Here is a 16171-nt window from a genome sequence, read left to right on the forward strand (position 1 = left end):
TACGACAAGTGTAACTATGGCAATGGACTATTACAGCAGTAGATGTCAGCGATACGGGCAGTGTGACATGGTATAGAATAACCCCGATGTTGAGATATCAGCTACTGATTTCCATTAGCACAAAGTGATCTTTTATCTTCAGGCCTACACGATGCAAAAAATTAAACAAACTCCAAACTTGTGATAATAATCCATTGTAATTAATGTTTATGATCATTTATCAACAATGTTAGCTATTAATTATTTCATGTATTTAAGTTTTTAATATTAAACGGTTAACAGATCCTGTTCAGTCACCACCACCACCGCCATCCCCTCCCCCTCCCCCAACCACAGACAAACACTTGAGGACCATACTTTTTGTTTGGTCTTACGTTATATGTATATAAAAATAACCTTTATAACGACCAAAATGTGTAATACGAAACATTTAGTTTTGCCGATGCTAGGTGTAAGCATGGCCGTCGATCGGCAGGGGACAGTGGGGACGCGTCCCCCTCACTTTTCAACGCCGGGGGACAATCTATATAAATGTCCCCCCACCCCCACCCCCCAACTTTTTCGTTTAACACACACACACACACACACACACAATGTACACACACACATAATGCACACACACAAACACACACACACCCACCCACCCACCCACCCACCCCACACACACACAATGTACACACACACACATAATGTACACACACACACACACACACACACACACACGTTCCTCCACTGTTAAAGCCGGATTGACGCCCATGGGTGTAAGGAAGTTGGGTTTTAGACCATTCAGAAATGAATATTCTTTGTACAAGCCTAACGATAGCCTTTAACAAATATATACCATAGAACCCACTAAATAGCCACACACTCCGTCCCCAATATTGTTTGTACGTGCCAGTTACAGTTACAGTCTGTCTAATGGCAACTTTTATACTACAGGGGCCAATTTCACTAAAAATCGTAAGTTTACGTCTGCGACTAGCAGTTACACCGGGCATACGTTTATACGTGTTCGGCATCTATTTCACACGGGAAATTACTTCATTACGGAAAATGGAACATTGTAATGATGGAAGAAAATTAAATATGTGTACTTAAAACTATATTTGTTGTACTATGATAGTAATAAAAAAATTGTTTTAGTCGTCGATTTACGTTTAGTGCAAAACTAGGCTTACGATATTTTGTGAAACTGGGCCCTATGCTATATTAGTCTACGTTCAAAGCTTATAACATACATGTACAATGACATCAAACCCTTCACAGAATACATTCTTCTCTGAACGTTCTTACCTGTGGTGTCAGATAGATTAATCCAATGTAATGTGTATCACAATTCTGTTGAAAACACACAAGTCATAAGATCAGTCATTCCTTGCTATTAACGCAACTGTGCGGATGCTGCGTGTTTGACATCAACGGAAAAAAATTTTTCATCAGAATAAAATACAATTCCCATCATGTATGATGCATTGATTATTAGCAGGCAAAACGCAACACAGCGATTTATATCAATTAGTTTTGAGAGGTCGGAGAAAATCAGCGAATGTGTAAAAAGTTACAATGGAGTTGCATCCAATCAGTGTTTGACAGAGGAATATCGCAGCAAGAAACCAATGCACATGAATACGTGGTGCGCCGCCTACTAAGGGACTGCTTGGAACGAGTCACGAGATAACGTCATTCCGTATTGGTTTTTCAAATGGCTCTATTCCGTGACTGTCACTGTTCACAGTGGTCGTATTAAGGCGCAGATTGTATGTGCCCGTGATCGGTATGCGTATACGTAACATCGACGATGATCGGATACGCACACGCGTACGGAGGACGCATAAATGGAATCACTTTCGCATAAAAAGTGATCGATGCAGATTACGCATTACGGATTACAGACAAATACAGTTGGTGCCTAATGTGTTAATTTTTGTAATCTCAGATCGGGGTGTAGCTCAGTGACAGAGCTGGGGTGCGATTGGGTAGTAGGATCTGGTTAAAACCGTGGTATGTAGTATGTTGCCAGCAGAGAGTGTATACACGGTCCTATAATAATACTCAAAGGAGTGTCGTATGTGGAGACGGCGGGTTTCGTTCTCTAGATCAAATCGTCCAACTGGAGAGAGGAAAAAACCGTACAAGGGGGATTTTGTAGTTACTGTTGATTAATTTACAGTCGAAAGCAGGCCCGTGGGCACAGTTTCTAGTGGAGGGGGGGGGGAGGGGCGGGGGGCGGAGGCACAAGCAGGGGTCAATTTCACTAAACATCGTAAATTTACGTCGTCTGCGACTAGCAGTTATACCGGGCATACCTTTACACGTGTTTGGCATCTATTTGAAACGGAAATGTACATCATTACTGAAGATGGAGCATTTTAATGACAAAAGAAAATGAAATATGTGTACTTAAAAACTATATTTGTTGTACTATGATAGTAATAAGAATTGTGTTTTAGTCGTAGCTTTACGTTTACGTACAAAACTAGGTTTACGATGTTTTGTGAAATTGGGCCCTGATTTGTAGCTTTATTTATATAGAGTAGGATTTTTAAAAAAACACCCTACATCTTCGTCCTCGTGTGTGTATATGGGGGAGGGGCGTGGGCAGGAGAGATCTTGATTTTAATTATTAATAACATAATGGATCTAATCCACAGATTTATGAAATGGTAGTTTTTTCAAATTTAATAGTTTTTCGTTGATAATTCGTTACACGGATATAAAAAGATCATATTCCAACTGATTCGCCATTAAATATGCGCCGTTGCGCTATCACTGAAAAAGTTTTATGAAAAGGTTTCTCATGTCACAATATATAGGTAGTAATGCTCATTCATATACACAGACTTTAAACACGCCGTGCACTTACTGTACCTAGACACCGTGTGTGTAGTAACCAGCTGGGTCATACCCGTTTATTGATGCTATTATGCGACACAGTGAAAGAGCTATTATCAGAAAATGTTACCAGTTTAACGCGGCGACAAGGCATTACAATACCAAACATCTCCAAATCAGGACTGCATTATATCCCTTAGATACCAATTCACAATCGATACTTGATCACTGACACAGATTAAATGAGGTCACCCGGCCTTGATATAACAATATAAAGAATACTAGTATATAGATTTACTCCTGGTTTCTTGTTGTTGTTGTTTTGCTTCTTTTTGTTGTTGTTGTTGATTTGTTTCGTTATTACTTGTTTGGTTTGTTTATTTTTTGCTTGTTTGTTTTTGCTTTGTATGCATTAAAAGAATTTTTTTTTAATTTGATTATTTTTTATAGAGAGAACTCTATTAAGCTAATATAAAAATAAAATTTGGTTATAGATCATTTGTATATTTATTATTTTAAAGGTATTTTTTTGCCAAAAGATTACATTTGAACTTATATCCAATTAAGGTTCAATCGTGTTGTCCTAGGCACACACCTCAGCTATCTGGGTTGTCTGTCTAGAACAGTGGGTTAGTTGTTAGTGAAAGGAAAGAACGTGCAGTGGTCTTACACCTACCCAACGAGTCGTTGAAACTCAATCTGGGTGGGAGCCGGTACCGGGCTGCGAACCCAGAAACTACCAGCATTATTTCCGATGGCTTAACCACGCCAGCACCGAGGCCGGTGTCCGATGGCTTAACCACGCCAGCACCGAGACCGGTGTCCGATGGCTTAACCATGACAGCACCGAGGCCGGTGTCCGATGGCTTAACCACGCCAGCACCGAGACCGGTGTCCGATGGCTTAACCATGACAGCACCGAGGCCGGTGTCCGATGGCTTAACCACGACAGCACCGAGACCGGTGTCCGATGGCTTAACCACGACAGCACCGAGGCCGGTGTCCGATGGCTTAACCATGACAGCACCGAGGCCGGTGTCCGATGGCTTAATCACGACAGCGCCGAGGCCGGTGTCCGATGGCTTAACCACGACAGCACCGAGGCCGGTGTCCGATGGCTTAATCGAGGCCGGTGTCCGATGGCTTAACCACGCCAGCACCGAGACCGGTGTTCGATGGCTTAATCACGACAGCGCCGAGGCCGGTGTCCGATGGCTTAACCACCAGCACCGAGGCCGGTGTCCGATGGCTTAACCACGCCAGCACCGAGACCGGTGTCCGATGGCTTAACCATGACAGCACCGAGGCCGGTGTCCGATGGCTTAACCACGCCAGCACCGAGACCGGTGTCCGATGGCTTAACCATGACAGCACCGAGGCCGGTGTCCGATGGCTTAACCACGACAGCACCGAGACCATTTGTCCGATGGCTTAACCACGACAGCGCCGAGGCCGGTGTCCGATGGCTTAACCATGACAGCACCGAGGCCGGTGTCCGATGGCTTAATCACGACAGCGCCGAGGCCGGTGTCCGATGGCTTAACCACGACAGCACCGAGGCCGGTGTCCGATGGCTTAATCGAGGCCGGTGTCCGATGGCTTAACCACGCCAGCACCGAGACCGGTGTTCGATGGCTTAATCACGACAGCGCCGAGGCCGGTGTCCGATGGCTTAACCACGACAGCACCGAGGCCGGTGTCCGATGGCTTAACCACGCCAGCACCGAGACCGGTGTCCGATGGCTTAATCACGACAGCACCGAGGCCGGTCCTAAGATTACAAGTTTGAAGTGGGCGGAATTTGGAATACATTTTTTAGTAAGGTCTAAAAAGCCTAAGTCTACGGAGAATAATCTGCACCCCAATCATGTCCGGACTAAGAAAATAAATCCAAAAATAAATTTGACTGCTCGGCCTAAAATATTTTAAGGTGATTTGAGCAATTGAACGGGCGCCAAAGTAAAGTGCGTTGGACTATTTATAAAAAAATTAACATAAGAATTTTGAGCCACGGCCAAAATTTTTAAAGTCCAACTAAGCCCAAAAAAGGAGGTTACCTGTCTTAGGTAAGGTTGGCTTCTACTTCGGGGAGGCTGGAGATTCCCGGAGTGACGGTAGCAGGTGTTGTCGCTGACGTAGGTCTGAACTACAGTGGAGTAGTCGGGGGACGCAGACTGCGACGCAGACTGCACTGAGCATCTTGTGGAGACCTTTTGTCAAGCTTCGCAAACAATATGCACTGCCTGTAAATCTGCTCCCTCTTGTGCGTGACGACTACTCCATGTATGCCACTGAAGACTTGGTTGTGTAGTTCATAGCGGCTGCCTTCGTCCAATGGTCTCCAGTCCACGTTGAGGTACCCTCCTCGAAGTAGTTTCGGATTCAGCGTGTCCCCCTGCATGTACTGATGCAGCTGTCTTCTAAGTCCACTTATGGCCAGGACCCACTCATCGTCCTCAGGGGGAGTGATCACCGGTGGCGGCGGCTTGGTCTTGGCTGGTTGGGTGGTCGGTGATGTCGCTTTCCGTTTCGCCGCCGCAACAACAACGTGTCCCTGAGCCGAGTACGGTTCATGCGGGGATGCTGGTGTCGATGGCACTGGCGTCCTCCTCGATGGTGACGGTGGGGGCGGCGACGCAGAAGGACCCGCCACTGGCGGTTGAGCCGCCAGTTTAGGATCCCCCCCCCCCCCTCCCCTGCCCCGAGCTGCACGTCTCCTCCTCCCTCCTCTTCGTGTCTTCTTTACCGAGTCGCCCTACACTAAGGTCACGGTCGCCCGTGACCCCGTGTACGCGACTCGGTACTCCAACAGTGCTCCAAAAGAAGCAATCATTCCCCCCCCCGGGGGGGGGGGGGTGTGTGGTTAACTCGAGAGCGCAAGTTACCGTGGGGTTGTTTCATCGCCGGTCGCTAAACTATGGCTGAACTTGGGGCTGGTTCTTTCAACTGTGCGTAATTGTGACAAAAGAAGGGACTAGCTTTACTAAATAAACTTTAATATCCAGAAGTGATCATCCATTGTTTTCAAGATTTAAAGAAACCGACCTGAGTTAGCAGCCATTGTAAGATGTTAACAGATTCAATATGTTTTCTTGTTTCGAATATCAGTATTTGTATATCCGATGGGTTTGCGGTCGTGTGCTAATGCGTGTAGCAGTGTCTTTTCAATTTGCATCGTAATATATATATACACCTGCGCAAAAGTTAAGCACCACCCACATCAATAGTAAATAAAAATATACTCTTCAAAAAAAGAAACGCAAAAGGGTACAAATGGGTTATAACTCCGATTTTATGTTTCCTACCGGTTCATGCTTTGTGAATATAAGGTCATTGCATGTCCCAAACACATTCCCACGGTTACATTCGATAAAACGCAGCTACTGTAAAATAAAGTTTCAAAATGTGAATATTCGCAAAAACGCAGCCACATGCAAACCATGTCACCACTGCACGTGCGTTGTCTGCACGTGCAACATGAACACCGACAGTATAAAAGTGCAGGGTGTTCGCTTGCCTGGCCTCTGTATCTGGCCGACAGTTGACAATCCAGGACATGCCACGTCTCAGTGAACCGCAGAGAAACAATGCCATCGGCCGACTAGACGCAGGCGAATCCAGAACGGCCGTTGCCAGGGCTTTCCATGTGTCCCCAAGCACCATCTCCAGACTGTGGGACCGTTACCAGCAACATGGATCAACACGTGACCTCCCTAGATACGGTCGACCACGGGTCACTACCCCCGGGCAGGACCGCTACATCCGGGTACGCCACCTTCGGGAACGATTGACTACTGCCACCTCCACAGCCGCAGCAAAACCAGGTTTGCGCAGGATATCCGACCAGACCGTACGGAACCGCCTACGTGAGGTAGGAATTCGTGCCAGACGTCCAGTTCGAGGTGTCATCTTAACACCACAACACCGTCGACTCCGACTGCAGTGGTGCCAGATTCATCGACAATGGCCTCAACTGCGATGGAGACAGGTGTGGTTCAGTGACGAGTCCCGATTTCTGCTCCGACGTCATGATGGAAGATGTCGCGTGTATAGGCGTCGTGGTGTACGTTATGCGGCAAACTGCGTGCAGGAAGTGGACAGATTCGGCGGGGGTAGTGTCATGGTGTGGGCAGCCATCTCACACACTGGCAGAACTGACCTGGTCCACGTGCAGGGCAACCTGAATGCACAGGGCTACATTGACCAGATCCTCCGGCCACACATCGTTCCAGTTATGGCCAACGCCAACGCAGTGTTCCAACATGACAACGCCAGGCCTCACACAGCACGTCTCACAACGGCTTTCCTACAGAACAACAACATTAATGTCCTTCCTTGGCCATCGATATCACCGGATTTGAACCCAATTGAGAATCTATGGGACGAGTTGGACCGACGCCTCCGACAGCGACAACCACAGCCCCAGACCCTGCCCGAGCTGGCAGCAGCCTTGCAGGCCGAGTGGGCCACCATCCCCCGGGACGTCATCCGTACTCTGGTTGCTTCAATGGGCAGGCGGTGCCAGGCAGTTGTCAACACACGCGGAGGCCACACCCGGTATTGACTCCAGATGACCTTGACCTTGGTGGTGTGTCCTATCACTTACTCACAATGGACTAGAGTGAATTGTGAACAATCCTGCAACATTTGGTAATTATCGGACTCACCATTCAATAATTAAATCAATTCTCCAAATGTTACGACAATGTGGTTTTGCGTTTCTTCTTTTGAAGAGTATATATTGACATGACCAGGCTGCCATATGCCTTTTGTTTATGCTAACCGGTTGTATTACAAGTGTGAAAAGCACGTGCATACCAGCATACATGTCAGGTGAAATCCGTGCCATGCACAAACAGACGCAGGGAGTGACATGCTACGGAAATGCAGTTTGAGGCTTATACCATAACATAACAATTTAGGCGATTTGAACGGTTCTCTTTGTTTGTAAACACTATGGCAAGACTAAGGTTGGCTGCTGCCACAAAATGGCAGATCATTGGTATGCATAACACGGGTATATCATGCAGAGAGATTGGCAGACAAATGAACATTAACCACACTGTCATCAGTCGTTTGATTCAAAAATACGCTCAAACTCATGATGTTAAAGATAAGGCAAGATCTGGACGACCGAGGAAGACTGATGCACGTGAAGACCGAGTCGTAGTACGACTTTCAAGACGATCCCCATTGACCAACAGCAGAGTGCTAAGAAGTCAATGGAGAACACACAACAGAGTATATACTTTTTTTTATACCCACGCAATTACTGTGTGTCCAGGACATTGGGTTAGTTGTTAGTGGTTAGTGAGAAAAAAGAGGGTGTAGTGGTCTTACACCCACTGAGTCGTTAAAACTCGCTCTGGATGGTAGCCGGTACTGGGCTGCGAACCAAATACCTACCAGCCTTATGTCTACCGAGACCGGTGACTGTATTGTAAACAGGGAAATATCTTTAATATGTAATTTTAATAATCTAAAAGGGTTTGTTAGTCGTAAAACTGATACATAGGTTGCAAACTCACGATAGTCCCTTTAAATAATAACGATAGCTTCATCTGGTATGAAGTAATATCTATATTTGGTAAGACGTCTTCCTCAAAATACGGTGGACTCTGTCATACTACTATATTATGATATATACTCTTCAAAAAAACGTAGGCGAACTCTAATAAGAATTTAAAATTGCCAACATTGTAAGGTATATTAGCTGTGGGGAATGGTTATATGATAATAATGAATTAATTGGGAAAACATTACAACCGGTAGTTCAGAATTACAGTAAGTTTTATGACCACCAAAGATCTTGAAAGTTGGGGTCAGAAGTGAAATTTGAAAGTTGACGTTTTTTATCAGTAAATCGCAAATTCAAACAATAAAAATGACTGAAAACAAAACAATAAACAACTGTATGATAAATAGCATGAACAAGATTGACAGAAATAATGTTCCACAGTGATTAATGGACCTTCCTGGAGAATGACACCCCAAGCACGTGTACGGGGCAACTGCGTGATGCATGTGCAAACTATGGAATGTGTTTCGGTGTGTTGATAAACAGACCCGAACGTTCTTTACTAGGATGTCGGTGGTTAAAACGTATGTTCGGTCTAATAGTTAATATTAACATTAATGTTTCAGGTTCCCCTACTTTTTTTGAAGAGTATATATTATGGTATCCATATCGCGATACAAAGATCTCATAATACCTACCCCTATTAATTAGTGTTGCGTAATGCCATAGCGTTCTGATGGTGATTGTTTTCGACAAACAGAAACTAAAACAATTCCTAAGGTAATTACTAAGATTACACATCTTCCCAAATACCATGGCAACTATCGGTAGTGCTTTTTTCAAAGCTAACTAAAACGAATGAATTGGAAACTCATGCAATTACAGTCAACATGCAAAACGTTAATCATTCAGAGAGTCAGGTGTTTAGACTTGGAAGAAAAAACTGATAAACACGGAAATGAAAGTCAGAAATGCCAGCTACAGTAACGCAAAACACGAAGACGGCCAGAAATAATATTGGTGTAAAATATTACTACGGATTAAAGATCAACAGACAAACAGAACATACCGCAGAATTGATGAGTTTTTTCATAGGGGTCGATGATACTAATTATGAAAGCAATATCAACTGCAATATCGTTGTCATTTCACAACCCAGACAGGCGTAGTATTAATGTATTAAAAAATGACCAAACTGGAATGTAATACTCCAGTTAAATGAGACTCGAATGCGATATTAATACATTAGTAGTCTAGAACCTGCTGGGCCCGGATCCCAGTACAAACTCTAAACCCAAAAAGAGAGCGGGACGTAGCCCAGTGGTAAAGCACTCGCCTGACGCATGGTCGGTCTAGGATCGATCCCCGTCGGTGAGCCCATTGGGCTATTTCTTGTTCAAGCCAATGCTTTACAACTGGTGTAATAAAGGCCATGGTATGCACTAATCCTGTGTTAGATACTGCATAAACAATACCCTTTGCTGACTAGCTCATTGCATGGCGAAAGCGGGTTTCCCCATGTCATGGTCCTTAACCATATGTCTGACGCCATATAATCGTAATTAAAATGTGTTGAGTGCGTGTTAATAAAACGTTCCTTCCTTTCTTCCTAACCCAAAAGTGAGATCACGGCTTATTGTTCAACATATCAGTCATCGGCATATCGCAGCAACCACTGATTCTTTAACTCTTCCCTGGACAGTTTTACAGAGGATATGTCCGCCAAAGATGATTACTCGAACGTTGCTTTGATACTTCGAACTGTAAAATTTCTTTCATGGTCATTCAGCGCCTGGGGAGAATGCGAGTTTCAATTTCAATACTGAATGTCAAAGACGTACGTTCTGGTCAGAGATCGAACACTGGACCTTGTCTCACCTCGTCCGAGATCTTTACAATTAGCAAGCTATCTAGTGACGATAGTACTGTATGGTACGGATAGCGATACATACGATATGGACGATGTTAATTTTGATCTTATTACAGATACTTAAGCGAAGTCGAACAGCGCAATTAATAGCGTTATTATTCAAGTTGGGAGATGGCTTTAATATTAATGTATAAATATAGTGTATTCTATATCATGTTTATTGCTCTTTGTATCAAATTGTTTACCGTGTACTATAATTAAGTATACAAAAAATGTATGTGTATTTTGCTTCTTATTTTGCGCAATATATCAATATATTTAAAAACACACAAAGAATTCTGTTACTTACATTATTTTTATCCTGGTTAGTTCTAACATTAATATCCATATGGTATTTGGGGAAACATACAGATAGTTGTAACACCAATATTCATATATTGTTTAGGAAAATATAAAGAAAAACTGATCATACTGAATGGCAAATTGCTTGATCTTTGAACAGATGAAGTCAACGTTTTTTTTACCAAATACAATATAATTTAAGATACGGTACTCAAGTAAATCACCCTCCTTGGTAATGCAGTTCTGGTATCGATCTGTGAGCTTTTAACACCCTGATGCTAGACGCTGCCTGGAACTGCCTGGAAGAACTCATTTAAACCAATCTCGAGGCTCCGTGTTTCATTTTCCAAATGTGCTGATTGTCGTCTAACGGTGGAGTGGCTGGGGAATTTGTCCCATTGCTCTTTTATCATATGTTCTGAGATGCCATCATATGGACCGGTGCCTCTCGGTGACACAAGCGTGATGATGACGATGACTGAAGAGTAGGACCCTGATGACAGAGTCATCACAGACAAGTCAAACATTGCAATAGGTATTCGTGTAGATATCCATTATGAAATGACGATTATCTAAAGAAAAGAACACGGACATATCCGCTGGTTTTTGTGTTTTAATCACGGCTCGCTAACGCCAACGCCCATACATGAATACAGTTGCTAAATAAATCATCATTGGAAAACATTGCTTTCGAACCGAGTACTGATCTTAACAACAATTAATTGAGCATTCCCTTTTGTGGATGTCCTGTCCTGGTTGTTAATGTATTGAGCTGTCAAATGTTTAAAAGTTGTTTTGTTTAACGACACAACTAGAGCACACTGATCTATTAATCATCGGCTATTATATGTCCAACATTTGATCATTCTTGACACGCGGTTCGATCCTGCGACCAAAGCACCTCAGACAAGCGCTCTACCGACTGAGCTATAGATCCCACCCCTATAACATACATGTTGTCTTTTTAATACACACACTAATTTATTCAGCTTTTCGAACATGGCTCTAAGTAGCTGAAATTATATGGTGATAAGGTCATGTAATTTGGAAAATTATAACGCGAACAGGATATATGTCAAATATAGTAGTAATTAAATAGTGTATTTTGTAAACCATTTTTAGAACATATTCAACCATTTCTCAATAGAATTATTAACATAAGGACAATAAATACGATATTTCAGGTAAATGTTATTATAAATAACTAAACAATGATATGTTTATGTGCATATAGTGTTTCAGGTTTACAAAGTACTGAATAAAAACGTATATACTAATGATATTTATAAAGTTATGTTTTTGCGATATCTGTGTGTCTCTATGTTTGGCCTTTCACTGACATATGTCTAGATATTACGAAAAGTTCTCATTAATTATTAATTTTAATAACCTTTGCAACATACGGCTTCCACTAGGTCATGCCATTATTTGGGTTGATTAATGGGAATCTTCCCTGCTATGTGTATGATTAAATGTTTTATGGTGAGATTCGAGGCCTTGCTATTTTAATAATAGACAAGGCCGTGAACAGTATCATTTTATTTTATGATCCGTACCAGATGTTTGACATCCAATAGCCAATGATTAAAAAAAATCAATGTGCTCTAGTGGTGTCGTTAAACAAACCAAACATCATATTTTAAAAAAACAAATCTGTCACCTTGTCACTTGCAGTTTTATCATATTGTAAGTTCTTGACACCTTATTGCTGAATACGTTTAATTGCAGTTATACTGCACAGTGATCGAAATTAGTTTAAATTCGGTCCGGCATGCTACCATTTTTTACCGGTCCTAATCGAAACCTGTCGGACAAATGAGAAAACCTTTTTTTTATAGAAAGATACGTGCACACAGGGATGACGGTCCAGATTAGGTCGTTGTTCGGGAGAATAATCGCTCAGACAGTTCTAAACAGTTTACGTTACTGTTTCTGTATAGAATTATTGGACCAGACTCAGATTTCCAGCATAGTATTGATTGAAACTGAAAAGTGTGGCAACTCTAGACCAATTTATTAAAGATTCATGCTTTGCTGGCATTATAATTATATTACTAATAGTCTACCTAGTATGTCTAAAATATTATAGTTGTCCATTATGCATCTAAAACAGTAGTAAAAATTATTAGCTGTATTTCATAATAATGCATTTGTAAAAGTTCCAGTTTCGTTGAATTGCAATGGAAATGATGATGTTGATGATGATTATGATTATGATGATAATTATTATGATGAGGATGATGATGATGGTGATGACGCTAATGATGATGATGATGGTGATGATGATGATGCTAATGATGATGATGATTATGATGATGATGATGATGATATAAGTTCATTTGAGTTTAAATCCAATTAAGATTGAAACACCCTGTCCTGGACTCACACGCTGGCTGTCTGAATTATGTGTTTAGGGAAGACGTTAATGGACTTGAATGAGAATTGAAACTCGCTGTTCTCACATTAAGTAACAGCAAGGGATCATTAGTATTTACAGGCATGTCAACACGTACCACATAATCGTGGATTACATGCCTCACTAGCCCCTCACTTAGAGCCAGTACTAGGATGGGAGCCCAGTACCTCCCAGCCCAATCCCGATCACTTTATACCACTGAACCAAAAGGTTTTTCTCATGGACAGTATCCATTCATTTTCTTTCTTCTTTTCTTTTTTTTTCTTTTTTCTTTCTTTTTTTCTTTCTTTTCTTTTTTTCCCCTTTTTTCCTCATTGATTAATTTTCATTTTAATTAAGGTTCATGGCACGCAGTCCCGAGATCATACTTCAGCTATCTCAACAATCAACATTAAACGCGATTAGTTCAAGAGTTGTGCCATTGACATTTTGTTTGACAGAATATCTACTTTAGGTCGTCTGGTACAAACAAGCCGACCGAATATCACCCAGTGCATATGTGGATATTTCTGAGAGTCCCAACAACCTGTAATTACCTTTGAACTGGTAAACAAAAATATAATTTATATTTTCTGGTTTCAAATTTGAGAAACAGATCAGTCGAACGGAACGTAATAAGTAATAAACGTGCTAGCTCAAAGTCCCCCAGTGACGTCTTCCTGTCACAAGTATTGACTTTTAAATGCAAGTATTTTAAATAAATAAATTTACAAGTAGATTCAGTTAAAAAACAAATGCGTGTGATTATGCATGGGATCGTTTAATTTGTAGTGATTTATTACAAAGAGATGTAAAAATAGCGAAATAATTATGGCACTCGTCATTAGGACAGACATGTTGACAAATAATGGATGTTTTCTCTCAGGGAAAGTAATAATTATGGCACTCGTCATTAGGACAGACATTTTGACAAATAATGGATGTTTTCTCTCAGGGAAAGTAATAATTATGGCACTCGTCATTAGGACAGACATGTTGACAAATAACGGATGTTTTCTCTCAGGGAAAGTAATAATTATGGCACTCGTCATTGGGACAGACATGTTGACAAATAATGGATGTTTTCTCTCAGGGAAAGTAATAATTATGGCACTCGTCATTAGGACAGACATGTTGACAAATAATGGATGTTTTCTCTCAGGGAAAGTAATAATTCAAGACTATTAGTGTTAAAGGGACGGTCCTGAGTTTGTTGCCGTTGTTAGTCGGTAACTAATAAAGTCGTTTGATTGACTAAAATTATATATTAAATACTTTTTTTTCTGCATAAAATATCAGTGGCTGTATATTAAATGTGATTTTCGTTGTTCTAGTGTTTGTACTTGGTCAAACTTCATTTTATTTCCTAATATAGAAATTATCGGGAGACCAAATCCCGTTGGGCTGGTTACAAAGGTTAGGACGATCAGGAATAAACATGTTAGTCCCGTAGAGCTATTAGCGTACGAGACAGGGGACAGGGGAACAACTGCTCCCCCTTCCCTAGTGCTGGAACAAATCCTCACATTCGGGCAAAAACAATAGAGATTTTCAGGCAAAAAGAGCTGTCCTTAAACGTTTTTACTATCTTTTTCCATCATTCTATCCACAATATTAGTTGTAATCAATGTAAAAATGCATAGTGTTTATATAGCTATTTGACAGTAATGCTAATAAATATTGTTATCCAGATTCGGGCATTTTCATTTAATTCGTGCAAAAAGCAGCCTCTCCCCCCCCCCCACACCCCCCACCCCACCCCATAAACATATTAACCCGTGCTCTTATGCTGACCGCGTACATTGAACTGTGGAATATCGATCGATTCGCGAGTCTCGCTACCCGGAAGCAAATCAATCCTAATATTATCGGGCTCAACAATAACATGTTCGTCTTCGTCATTTGATAATTCTTCGTGATCCCTATCAATGTCGTCCTTTTTAAAGCCGCACACCCTAATTCCATCCAGCGAAAATAAATTATAATTTGGTTAATCTACAAACCTGTAACACACTTAGATCACGTTTTTATCAAATGGAGTGAAAAAGCAGGTTTTATATCGATAAATACCATGGGAATCCCCATGTCCCAATTGCTTGAAATAATTTTGAAAGTTAGTATTCTGATGTCACCGGTAGATGTCGCTCGAAGCACAACAATGCCTATGTCACGACAAATTTCACAGACTTGGGATGCGTTCCTTTCACCTCTCCTGGACATGTTCCAACTGTTCTGTCCTGGTTGTATCCCCTCTCCAGATATCGTAAGACTTAGCAAAATTATTGATTTTAAGGGTTTGTAACGTTTTGTATTGAGACACTTACTTGTCTGAACTTTATTGTTACTGAAAATGTTCACGAACTGTGAAGAAATATTTCACAAATGAACAACAAGCAAACGACAACAAATCGGATGTTGATTGCGCGAACCGTTCACGAGAAAACAAACCGAACCAAAATGATAACGGTCACGTGGTATACCAACGTCTGTGACGTTTACACAGGAAGATTCCCTCTAAAAGTAGATTGGACCTCGCTTGCTTAACGGTTTTTTCTCGAGTGCGCGCGGCATTTTAAGAAATACAAAAAATGATTTCGTGGTTTTACTAACATCAGGATTACCAGGATTACCAAAAAGCACTTCAGGTGAATGGAAATGTGTATTCTAAATAATAAAATGTAAGTAAAGTGCAATTTTATTTGTGAAAAACAACACCGTAATGGTTAACACTAGCCGTAACTAGGGCGTGTCCCTTTAAAACCCATTAAACTCTCTACCATCGCCGTCACATGTTATCTGCCATATACTTAGATCGCCATCCACTAAATTCAATAAAATTCTGTCGCCGAGGTCGTACGAATCCTTTGATAAATCGCTCATTGTTTTTTGTCAAACGAATTCGGAAAATCAGTCAGTGGCCTGTATTTCTAAGCAAGGAACGATATTTATTATGTAATGATAGTCGTAAAAAGAGTTTTATAAGTCAGAAACATCTTATGATGAGATGGAGAGAGAGAGAGAGAGAGAGAGAGAGAGAGAGAGAGAGAGAGAGAGAGAGAGAGAGAGAGAGAGAGAGAGAGAGAGAGAGAGAGAGAGAGAGAGAGAGAGAGAGAGAGAGAGAGAGAGAGAGAGAGAGAGAGAGATGAATGGATGGATGGATGGATGGATGACGCTAACTAGTGTCGTATTGAAGATGTTTGAAGTCAGCAATGAA

At 41.7% G+C, this 16171-nt stretch overlaps 1 protein-coding gene across 2 annotated transcripts in view; it reads right to left on the reverse strand.

Moving 5' to 3' along the window:
* Positions 1 to 16171, reverse strand: part of LOC121371395 (neuroglobin-like) — a 77910-nt gene that overhangs the window by 50650 nt on the left and 11089 nt on the right. The window contains exon 1 of one of the 2 annotated variants that reach the window (XM_041497261.1): positions 1294 to 1563. The exons of the other annotated variant lie outside the window; for it this stretch is intronic. The gene's annotated coding sequence lies outside the window, so the exon portion shown is untranslated. Of the gene's footprint in view, positions 1 to 1293; positions 1564 to 16171 lie in introns of those variants that run through there. 2 annotated transcript variants of the gene reach the window in all.

The sequence above is a fragment of the Gigantopelta aegis genome, chromosome 4 (assembly GCF_016097555.1).
Source record: "Gigantopelta aegis isolate Gae_Host chromosome 4, Gae_host_genome, whole genome shotgun sequence".
NCBI classification, from domain to species: Eukaryota; Metazoa; Mollusca; class Gastropoda; order Neomphalida; family Peltospiridae; genus Gigantopelta; species Gigantopelta aegis.